The sequence below is a fragment of the Dipteris shenzhenensis genome, chromosome 8 (assembly GCF_047967505.1).
Source record: "Dipteris shenzhenensis isolate YYH24624 ecotype China chromosome 8, Dip_SZ_1.0, whole genome shotgun sequence".
NCBI classification, from domain to species: Eukaryota; Viridiplantae; Streptophyta; class Polypodiopsida; order Gleicheniales; family Dipteridaceae; genus Dipteris; species Dipteris shenzhenensis.
This window is the reverse complement of record NC_141603.1, coordinates 37,530,851-37,541,369: the sequence shown is the minus strand read 5'-3', so window position 1 is coordinate 37,541,369 and position 10,519 is coordinate 37,530,851. Positions and strand designations below refer to the sequence as shown.

General features: G+C 45.0%; 1 pseudogene across 1 annotated transcript; it reads left to right on the top strand.

Moving 5' to 3' along the window:
• Window positions 1-8,086: 8,086 nt before the first annotated feature.
• Window positions 8,087-10,252, top strand: LOC147899459 (putative RING-H2 finger protein ATL69 pseudogene; annotated as a pseudogene). Its single transcript, XR_015541423.1, has 2 exons — window positions 8,087-8,176; window positions 8,335-10,252. The product of XR_015541423.1 is annotated as a putative RING-H2 finger protein ATL69 pseudogene (transcript).
• Window positions 10,253-10,519: the final 267 nt, after the last annotated feature.

Sequence of the window (10,519 nt, the reverse complement as noted above, 5' to 3'; positions counted from 1 at the left end):
CACAGTTCAGGGGGAAGTCCCAAGAAAGAGGGAAGTCTCGTAGCAAATCCAGGGCACGGAACATTGAGTGTTACCATTGTGGCAAGAAGGGCCATATGAAAAAGGATTGCTACAAGCTGAAAAGAGGAGCAAAAGGATAAGAAAAAGAATGCAAATTGGGGTGCAAAGCAAAAGGAAGAGAGTCCAAGGGAGGACAAAGGAAAAGTGAAGATCGAGGAGATCAATGCAGTCACACATGATAGTGACAATGATGTTCTCTTCATGTCTACTTTATCTGCAGAGTTGCTTACCACTTCAGATGATGCATATTCCCAGGATTGGATTTTGGATTCTGGTGCTTCATTCCATGTTACTCCCCATAGGGAATGGTTCTCCACTTATGATAGTGGAAAGACAGGTTGTGTGCATCTTGGAAATGACTATGCATGTGACATAGTGGGAGCAGGTGTGACATAAAGTTTTCTTTTGCAAATGGGTCTGCATTTGTTTTGAAACATGTGAGACATGTGCCTAAGCTGACCAAGAGTCTTATTTCAGTGGGTCAGCTAGATGATGCTGGTTTTCACACCACTTTTGGCTTTCAGAGTTGGAAAATTCAGAAGGGCTCTATGCTTTTGGCCAGGGGTGCCAAGTGTGGCACTTTGTATCCCTTACATGTATCAGGGGTATTTCAGTGGGTCAGCTAGATGATGTTGGTTTTCACACCACTTTTGGCTTTCAGAGTTAAAAAATTCAGAAGGGCTCTATGCTTTTGGCCAGGGGTGCCAAGTGTGGGACTTTGTATCCCTTACATGTATCAGGGGTATTTGATCATGTTGTTGCAATAACCGAGCAGCCAAGCACTTCTTTGTGGCATTGCAGGTTGGGGCACATGAGCCAGAATGGAATGAAACTCTTATGCCATTTGGGTTATGTACCACATTTGAGTTTCTCTGATTTTGAATTTTGTGAGCACTGTCTCTATGGGAAGCAGACTAAATCAGCCCATAAAAGAAAAGGAAAGAAAGAGTTTGAAATGCTTGATTTGGTGCATTCAGACGTATGTGGTCCCATGCCTACATGGTCATTAGGCGGGGCTGAATACTATGTGACATTCATTGATGATGCAACTAGGAAAGTATGGGCTTATGCTATAGCTCGAAAGAGTGATGTGCTCCAAGTATTTCAGAAATGGCTGGCCTTGGTTGAGAATCAGTCAGGTAGAACGCTTAAATGCCTACGGACTGACAATGGTGGAGAGTATCTCTCTCATGACTTTCAGCATTTCTGTGATACACGTGGGATTAAGAGGGAGCTCACATCCCCTCGTACTCTAGACCAAAATCCAGTTGCAGAAAAGATGAACCGTACCATTCAAGAAAGGTTGCAATGCATGCTTTCCAATGCAAGACTTTCTGGTGGTTTTTGGGCTGAGGCAATGAAGACTGCAGTGCATGTGATCAATAGATCACCTAGTAAGAGTTTGGATGGTGGTATTCTTGAAGAGGCATGGAGTGGCAAGAAGCCCTCTTACTCTCATTTGCGTATATTTGGGTGTGAGGCATATGCACATGTGCCAAAAGAGCTTCGAAAGAAGCTAGATCCTAAGTCTAGGAAATGCATCTTTTTGGGTTATGGTGAAAGTGGAGAGTTGGGCTATCGTCTCTGGGATCCAGAAGCAAAGAAGATCATACGCAGCCATGATGTGGTCTTCAATGAGAAGAAGATGCATAAGGCACCCATGAGGGATGTGGAAATGAGGAGAATCACTTTCCAGGATGTGAATCCACCTGCATATGTTGATAGACAGCAAGCTGTCCATGCACCAAATGTGCAAGAAATGGTACCACCAAGTACTCCCACAGGTATACAATCAAGGGTAGATGATGGATCATCTATTGGTGGAAATGATGAGCCAAATGTGGCTGATATGCAAATGGGACAGCAAGCTGAAATGCCCTTGAGAAGATCATCTAGAGTGTCTAGACCACCTGATAGGTTTGTTCCAGGGGTAGACTATGTGATGCTTACTGATTGCGGGGAGCCTTCTTGCTATAGAGAGGCTATGATGCGTGAGGATCAACGCAAGTGGGAGTATGCTATGCAATCAGAGATGAGTTCACTTATGAAGAATAAGACTTGGGACTTGGTTTCTTTGCCACATGGAAAGAAAGCATTGCCATGTAAATGGGTCTACAAAATGAAGGTCACAGGTGATGATGTGCCTAGGTACAAGGCCCGATTGGTTGCTAAAGGGTTCAAGCAAGAGAAGGGTGTGGAATTTGATGAGATATTCTCTCCGGTTGTGAAGATGACCACACTTAGATGCATGCTCGGACTAGTGGCAGTAGAGGATATGGAGCTTATGCAAATGGATGTCAAGACAGCTTTCTTGCATGGGGATTTGCATGAGGAAATTTACATGGTGCAGCCGGAAGGCTTTGAAGAAAAGGGCAAAGAGCATTTAGTTTGCAAGCTAAATAAGAGTCTCTATCGTCTTAAGCAAGCACCTAGAGAATGGTATCAGAAGTTTGATGCTTTCATTCGGTCCCAGGGTTTTAGAAGGAGTGAAATTGATCACTGCCTCTACACTAAAAGGGCTAAGGATAATAGCCTGATAATCTTGGCACTATATGTGGATGATATGCTATTGGCTAGCAAGAATACTTATGAGCTAGATGCATTAAAGGCCAAGTTGCATGAGGCATTTGATATGAAGGATTTGGGACTTGCAGGTCATATTCTTGGTATGCGCATCACGCGTGATTGGAGTAGGAAACTCCTTTGGCTTTCACAAAAAGAGTATGTTACAAAAATATTGCAATGTTTCAATATGGAGGGGGGGAAGGCAGTGAGTACTCCATTGCCTCCATATGTGAAACTGAGTCATACAGATAGTCCCAAATCAGATGAGGAGAGGGCCATGATGGCCAAGGTTCGTGGTCTCAAGACTTCAACCCTGACAAGCCTAGGTCCACTTTTGTCCCTATTTGGGTAGAACTCCCTGACCTACCCTTCTCTTTGGTGAACCAAGCTCCTCACCTATGCAGAAGCCTAGGACAAGTTATAGATGTAGAAAAGGAGCAATTCATTAATCCTAGAGGTCACCCCCAGGTGTGTGTTAGGTTGGATGTTGCTGAGGAGCTCCTGGAGACTCTAATGATAGTCAACAGAAATGGGAGTGTCTATATGGAGCAGCCTTTGGTATACAAGAACCTTCCTAGCTCATGTTTTTTGTGTGGGTTATCAACTCACATACTTAAAAGTTGCCCACTAAAGAGGAATGGTCCCAAACAAATTCAGGAACCAGCTCAACAACAGGCCAGTCTCCCTCCTGGACTATCAAAGGTAGACTAAAGAGCCAAGATTTGGTAAAAAATGTAGAAACAGGGGCATATAATACCACAGGCAAGAAGGCAGATGATCAAAAGAAGCCTGTTATTCAGTAAGAGAAGGAGAGAGTGACATTTCCACTGGCTACTAACAATAGTTTTGAGGCTCTCATTGACCATGAAACAGAAAAGTGGATACAGGATGCACAAATGGAAGAAGCTAAAATCAAACTTGGCTAGTCCAGAGGGTTTGAGGAGGATGTAAATCAAGTAGATGCTAGCATGAGTGAATCAGAATTGGGAGAATCAGAGGAAGAACTCCCTCTGGCACAAAAACAGAATAATATTGCTGAAGCCCCTCCCAAACCTCAAGCCACTACTCTGAACAAGAGAAGGGTCTCCCAAGTCAAGGGTTAGAATGCCCCATCCAAAAGCCCAGCCCCCAAAGCTAAAAAGGGGAAGAGTAAGAATGGTAAATAAACTTCACTTTTCTCACACCCAATGTTTGTGGATTAACTGACCCTTGGAGGAGTCAGGAACTAGCCAAGTGGTCGAGAGACAGCTCTTTGTCTCCTACTTTTTTTGTGTTACAAGAGGTGAAAGTAATTAATGACACCCTGAAAAACATACTGAAAATTGTTGACAATAGAAGAATATGGTACTTTACAAATCATGAGGAAGGTAGAGGTGGCATTGCAATTGGGATAGTATCACACTACAAGGATTGCATCAGGTAGGACTTAAATCACAGATGGCTTACTTTAGAATGCAAAATGAAAAGGTCTGTGTCAGTATATGCCCCAACAGGATCCATGGAAAGAAGAGTCACATGGGAATCAATGTTGAATTTGGGAGTGACTGTGTTATTATGGGTGATTTCAATTTGGTGGAGAATTCTAAAGACAGATGAATGCAGAAGGGATCTAGTATTGCATAACCATGCGGGTTAGCAGCAGTGATCTAGAGGGGTGTGCGAGGGTAGGTTAGCTGCAAGGGTTGATGGTTCGGATCTCCAAGCAGTTGGGGTCTTCAATGGTTGCTTCTCTAACTATCAAACGGTTCTATATGCATGCTATTACTAAGCATTCCGAGGTTATTGTGTACACAGATGTATACGAGCTATTGGTCTAGAATACAATGTTCTTCATCGTTCTGTCATTCTCTTCATATCTGTATTCCATTCTCGTGGATGTTACGTGTATCATTTGTTTATTGTTTCCCATAGCATCTATGCGTATTTATGATGCTACACATTGGAGATCATGATGTGCATTCTTACCATCACGAACGGAATTCGCGATCGGGCAATTGAGCGCTCATGTCATCTGCTCCTTGCCACAGAGAGAGAGAGAGAGAGAGAAAGAGAGAGAGAGAGAGAGAGAGATGGGTGAGAGAGAGAAAGTCAACCACTTTAAAGTTTGCATTCAAGTCTAATGAAGAAGAGGCAATAGGAAAAATGCACTTCTAAAAATTCAAGAAATGCCTAATTTCTACTTTGCCAAAATCTCATCGTTGTTAAGGCTACCCTGAGGGCAGACTAGAAATTTGACACTAGTGACAAAAGTCCTTTTCTTATCCAGTTGTTTCTAAGCCATCCTTTTAAAAAAGTAGTTTGAGGTCTAGGCCCAAGAAGATAACCTATTAGAGCATGGGATTCAAGCCAATCTATGGATTGCTCAAGCCTATCCTCACATCAAGAAAAGCGGCCACTTTACCTTTAGGAGATGGCTTCAGGCTGTTGATGTTCTCGTGGGTCTTCTGATGCAAAGCTTTCAGCTTCTCCTCTATAGTCTGGTGTCTCGATCCCTCCACTTGTGTTTGCTGTTGCCTTGGGGCCTCTGTTTGCGTCGTCATTGGGTTGAGAATTGGGAGTGGGAGTCCTGCCTCTTGTGTCTCTGTCTGCACTATATCCATCTGTGAAACAGGGAGAGGAGCTCTTGGTGGGCGCCTATAAATCCTCTTCCTTCTGGCTCGAAAGTAGCCCACCCCTCAAGGCGTCAGCATCAACACTGCCTGCCCTTCGTTCAGTGTCTCCTCCTGGTTTACTTGCGGATCCCTAGTTGTCTCCATTGTGTGCGCTTCGTAGCTTGAGGGAGCTGTGATTATCTCTTGTTCCTTCACATTCTCCTTTGCTGGCAGAGCTAGCAGAATGGCGCGTGAAAGGGGGGGTGAAAAGCCCGCCTCCGAACTCTTGGACCATGCCCACGTATGAGGGCCTTGGAGCTTGTTTGGAGTTTCCACTGCCAACGGTTGGAAAGAGAGGGATCGCACAGTGACAACTCTTAACGGTTCATGCTCTGAAGTTGGCGATGAAAGCGTATCCTTTAGTAGAGGAAAGTGAGTTGGGTCACCATTCTAGACATCTCTGTCGAAGAAATCCGCATCAAATCCATGCAAGGATGGTGTCATGTCGTCAGTACCTTGTGCTAGAGCTAGATTTGGAGAATCTCTAGCTCCAGTGTAAGTCCCTGGCATCCTCTTTCGAAAAAAGACAATTTCCCAAATCTAATCTATACGTTTTGCTAGTTTGGTATCTCATATGTGGCAGCTCTTGGCTCTAAAAGTATGATGTAACTCTTCTTTCAAACCTACTTGGACATCAGAATTCAATTTTTTGGTCTAAAGAGAGCGGGGTTTTATGAGCTTTAGAATTCGTCTTTGCAAGCGTATTGCTTTTAACATGTGCTGCTTTGGGTTAGAAAGAATTCATGCAAGTGTCACAACAAATATTTATGAAATCCTACTATTTGTTGGGGAGCAAGGGTAGATTATGTTTAGAGTGAGTGTATAGCTAGCCACTTGCTATATTTTTATAGGGTTAAAAGGTCGTAAATCTCGTAGAAAAAAAACTCGCAAAGTGCCAAGGCCCCCATCCTACTGCTAAGCGGGGATCAAGCTATGGACATGCAGATGGAAGAAGAATTGTCTGCCATTATGTAGTAAAGGTTGCCTTGTCTTGTTGGGATCCTTGGTTTTGTAGAAGCATTATTTTTTAGCCATGTGTGGCAACTTTTGAAGGCACATGCAAGAGATGATCATGAACCCATTGGGCTGCATTTGGACCCTTTGCTAGATGCAGAGTTACGAATTTTATGCAGAGTAGTTTCTGCCCACTCAGACACTTCTTGGCATTACCTTCCGTAGCGGGGACTATTAGAGTTGAGTTAGAGGATGATCATGGATTTTTTCTCCAATGACTAGAGCTAGGGGCAATAGTGAATGCGATGTAGTAGAGATATTCCGCTGAGGATTAGTTCACCTAGTTCCCAATGCCACATCTGTAATTGTAAGAAATAAAAAACCATCCATTAAATTTTTAAGACAGCCAACCTTTTTTTGTTGGGGGTTGTTGCCCACCACTGAGCATTTAAGGAGCTATTTCCACACACTGCGGTACAGTGGCGATTGAGCACTGTTGGGCGAATCAAATAATATCCCACAGGTGGGGGTGCCCCTTGATAGGACCACGGGTGCATGAGTGTGGTATGGGTGTGTTTGAGAAAGGAAAAAAAAAAGGAGAAAAAAATCCCATAGGCTTGGCCGCCCACGATGATAGTTGCATGTGATGTTGAGCACGTGTGCACACGGGAATAGCTTTTACGTCTACACGGGTGTAAAATCTCGGATGAGATTTTGAATATTTTAGTGTAAAAACCGGCAAATGTGTATGTTTTGAGACTAAAAAACTGGGTGGCTTGGAGATTGTCCTTAAATTGATTGGCTGGGAAAAGGTTTTTTTTCCAGCACCACTACTAGCTACATGTTGGCTATGGTCGAGCATGATTGAGATTGACCTTCTTTTGAGGCGAAATGTTTCAAGTAAATTGTTTGAAATTAATGAAATATCCAAGATTTCAGTTTGGGCGGTAGATGAGGAGTACTAACTGCGAGTTAAAAGCAATTATATTTGATCCGATTCTCTCTCCCTCTCTCTCAGAGATGTGCAGCAGCTCATCAGGACGAAATTTCATGTGGTCTCTCTCATTTGAATTGATGCGTCTTCTCTGTCCATTGTGTCTGCAACATTTCATCTGGACAAAATTTCTCAAAATTTGCCTTGGAAGCGTTCCATTTGTGTTGTGCGTGCCATCTGTTACTTTCAAATCGAGTGCAAGGTGAGCTGGGAAATGTGTGTGCTTTTTTACCATCTCTCTCTCTCTCTCTCTCTATGGTGTGTTTTTGGCTATGCTTGAAAACCTGTCCTGCATCACAGCCTAGCCAGCTAGTTGGTCTTTCTCTGTACTTAACTCGGTATCTCCATCTCCGAGATCTCCATCAGTTCATCCTGACACCTGAGTCCACACTCCAGAGGGGAGGAACTCGGATGGCAATCAAGGAATGAATGCTATCCCAGTTCTGCTCAGTGCAGCTGATGCCATATATCCTGCATGCTTCTGTCTGTCCGTCCCATCATCACAAGTTAAGACCCAAAATCATTGGGCTGCACCACAGCCCATCTGTTGTTTCCTTCTTCCTCTGTCCAATTTCATCTTTCTCACCTTCTCTAGACTCTAGCTATAGAACCTTGAATCCCTGATAATGTGTAAAAAAATCATTGGGCAGCATCTTTTGTTTCCTTATTCCTCTGTCCAATTTCATCTTTCTCACCTTCTCTCTAGCTATAGAACCTTAAAAAAACCATCGGGCAGCACCAAAGCCGATCTGTTGTTTCCTTCTTCCTCTGTCCAATTTCATCTTTCTCACCTTCTCTCTAGCTATAGAACCTTGAATCCTTGATAATGTATATGTATTTCAGCTCAAGCCTTTTGCTATCTGCTGCTGCTGCTGCAGTACCTTGCTAGCTATCCAGCTTTGTACCGCGTACTCTCCATCTTAAACTACAATTCAATGCTCTCCTGTTCAACGTAAGCTTCCCTTACTCCTCGCCGTCGAGTTCCTTCCCTCTCGGTATTCAGAAAGAGCCCATTTTTTTCCCCGTCTCGATTTCGAGGCCGCCGCTCTCTTCTTCTGCTTAGCTCAAGTCAACGAAATAGTTTTCTAATTTCGCATTCCGGTCTTCCAGATTGCTGGATGGTAGTTATATCATTTATGCAAAATTCTTCAGTTTGGACCCTCGATCGTTGCTCTGGGTGGGGATTGTCGCTCCTCCGCTTGCTTGTTTGGCCCTTTACGCGTCGCACGTTCCAACTTCCAGGCTCCTCTAGCAATGCAGAGTCCCCTGTTCAGAGTACCTTGCTTCAATTGCGGAAGTTATATCAGCTTCAAGTAGTTTGGTTGGCCTTCATCAAGGCGATGCATTCTCCGTAGCCTTGAGACGGATCACAGATCAATAGGTCGCAGCCGCGGAAGTTCCGACAGAATGCGCAGCCCGTGCAGCGCTGCTCTTTCATTCTAGAGCTCGCGTGATCGAATTTCTACACTCCAGAGTCCACTGCATAGCTCACGACGGCTACGCAACTATCGAATCTTCGAGGTCAACACGAAGCAGAAAGCGGCAGCTTCTGTAGGCGGCCAAGAGAGGAGTTAACCAAGACAGCAACACAGGAGGCCAGACGACCCGAGACCGGGGGATGAAAAGGATGAGCCAGAATGGCACAACGGGGGCGTTGACGGAGAACATGAACTCGGTGGGGCTGGGGTATGGGATAGCCATAGCGGTGGGTATATTGGTGCTGGTGTCGACGATAATGCTGGCATCGTATGTGTGCGTGAGGGTGCATGGGAGGGGCGGAGGGAGGAGGGTAGCAGGAGTGGGGGGAGGAGGAGAAAGAGGAGGAGGAGGAGGAGGGGGAGCGGGAGGCGAGTTTACGGAAGACAGAGGAGGAGGAATAGGAGGAGAAGAGCAAGACGAGAGCTATGGCGATGGAGCTGCAGCAGCAGCTACTGGCGACTGGGTGATTGGTGGTCTAGACGAGGCGACGCTGGAGAGCTACCCGAAGCTCATCTATGGCGAGAAGAAGCACCAGGGAGAGGATTCCTGTTCCATCTGTTTGTCTGATTACAAACATGGCGAAGTTCTTCGCCTTCTCCCTGATTGCCTCCATAGCTTCCATGCTCCTTGCATCGATGCATGGCTGCGCCTCCACGCCTCCTGCCCCATGTGCCGCACCTCCCCCCTCCCTACCCCCCAATCCACTCCCCTCTCCGAGCTCATCCCCCTCGCCCGCCACCCCCTCCAGTCCCGCTACACCACCCACCAGTAAGCTCAGCACTTGCATGCAAGTTGCCACATGCTCAACTACACTCGAGTGCAGAATGAATAGGCCCCATCGTCCGTCTTCTACACTCAAGTGTACAGACTGAAATTTGAACTTACCTCGAGGCCCGCTGGAGATCATCATCATCATCATCATCATCATCAACATCCAATCACAGTATTGTTGGGGGCTGTATGCTCGACCTACTGTTTAAGCCAGGACTAGGATGCTGCTTATCACGGTTCGATATACGGAGTCTACATGCTGTTGACAGCCTGAACTACCTTCGATTCCACAGGGTTTCGTGAGTTTGCACCTGTATATAATAGCCCCTGAGCCGTGGATGCAATTCTCTGGAGGATTTCAGGTTGGAGTAGTGTTCTCTTTCCCCTTAATTTTTCCTGGTGAAGGTCCTCTCGCTTCCTCCCATGTTGGTAGGATCTGCAGGCGCCCTGGAACTTAAGAGGTACCACTGTGAAGCATAACACATCGCATATTGGCAAGGCGATGGTTTTTTTGAAATTTTGGTAAATTTTCTCTGCGAACGTTTCGTAAATCAGTTATGCCCACGTTGCAGGAATTTTGTTGAGATGGCTAAGCATTCGGTTCATGGGCCAATCTTTTTGGAGTCCAAGTGATTGCAATGATTGAAACATATGATTGCAATACCTCCTAAAGAGTCTGCTTGTTCTTAAGTTTCCTCCAATTTGCCCCTTCGCCGGCCTTTTTCTTGATGCTTGCTTAATGTGCCCCGTCTGGTGAGCTGAAGAAGTTTTGTGAACAAGCCAGCCAAGTGAGAGAAAGGCTTGCTTAAGGCTTTCTTTAATGTGGTTTCCATAACATAATTTTCCCTCGGAAATGGAGAGCGTTTAATTCTAGACTGGTCGTGACAATTGATTACTAGAGTTTTCCAAGGGCTGGCTGACGAGCTGCAAGAGTTGACAAATTTCAAAGATTCCTGATGTGTATGTTTGGTATTTTATACTTCCCTCTTGCTGCTGCTTTTGAATTGTTGAACGTTAAGAGAGAGAAATTCTGTTTTTGTCTTTA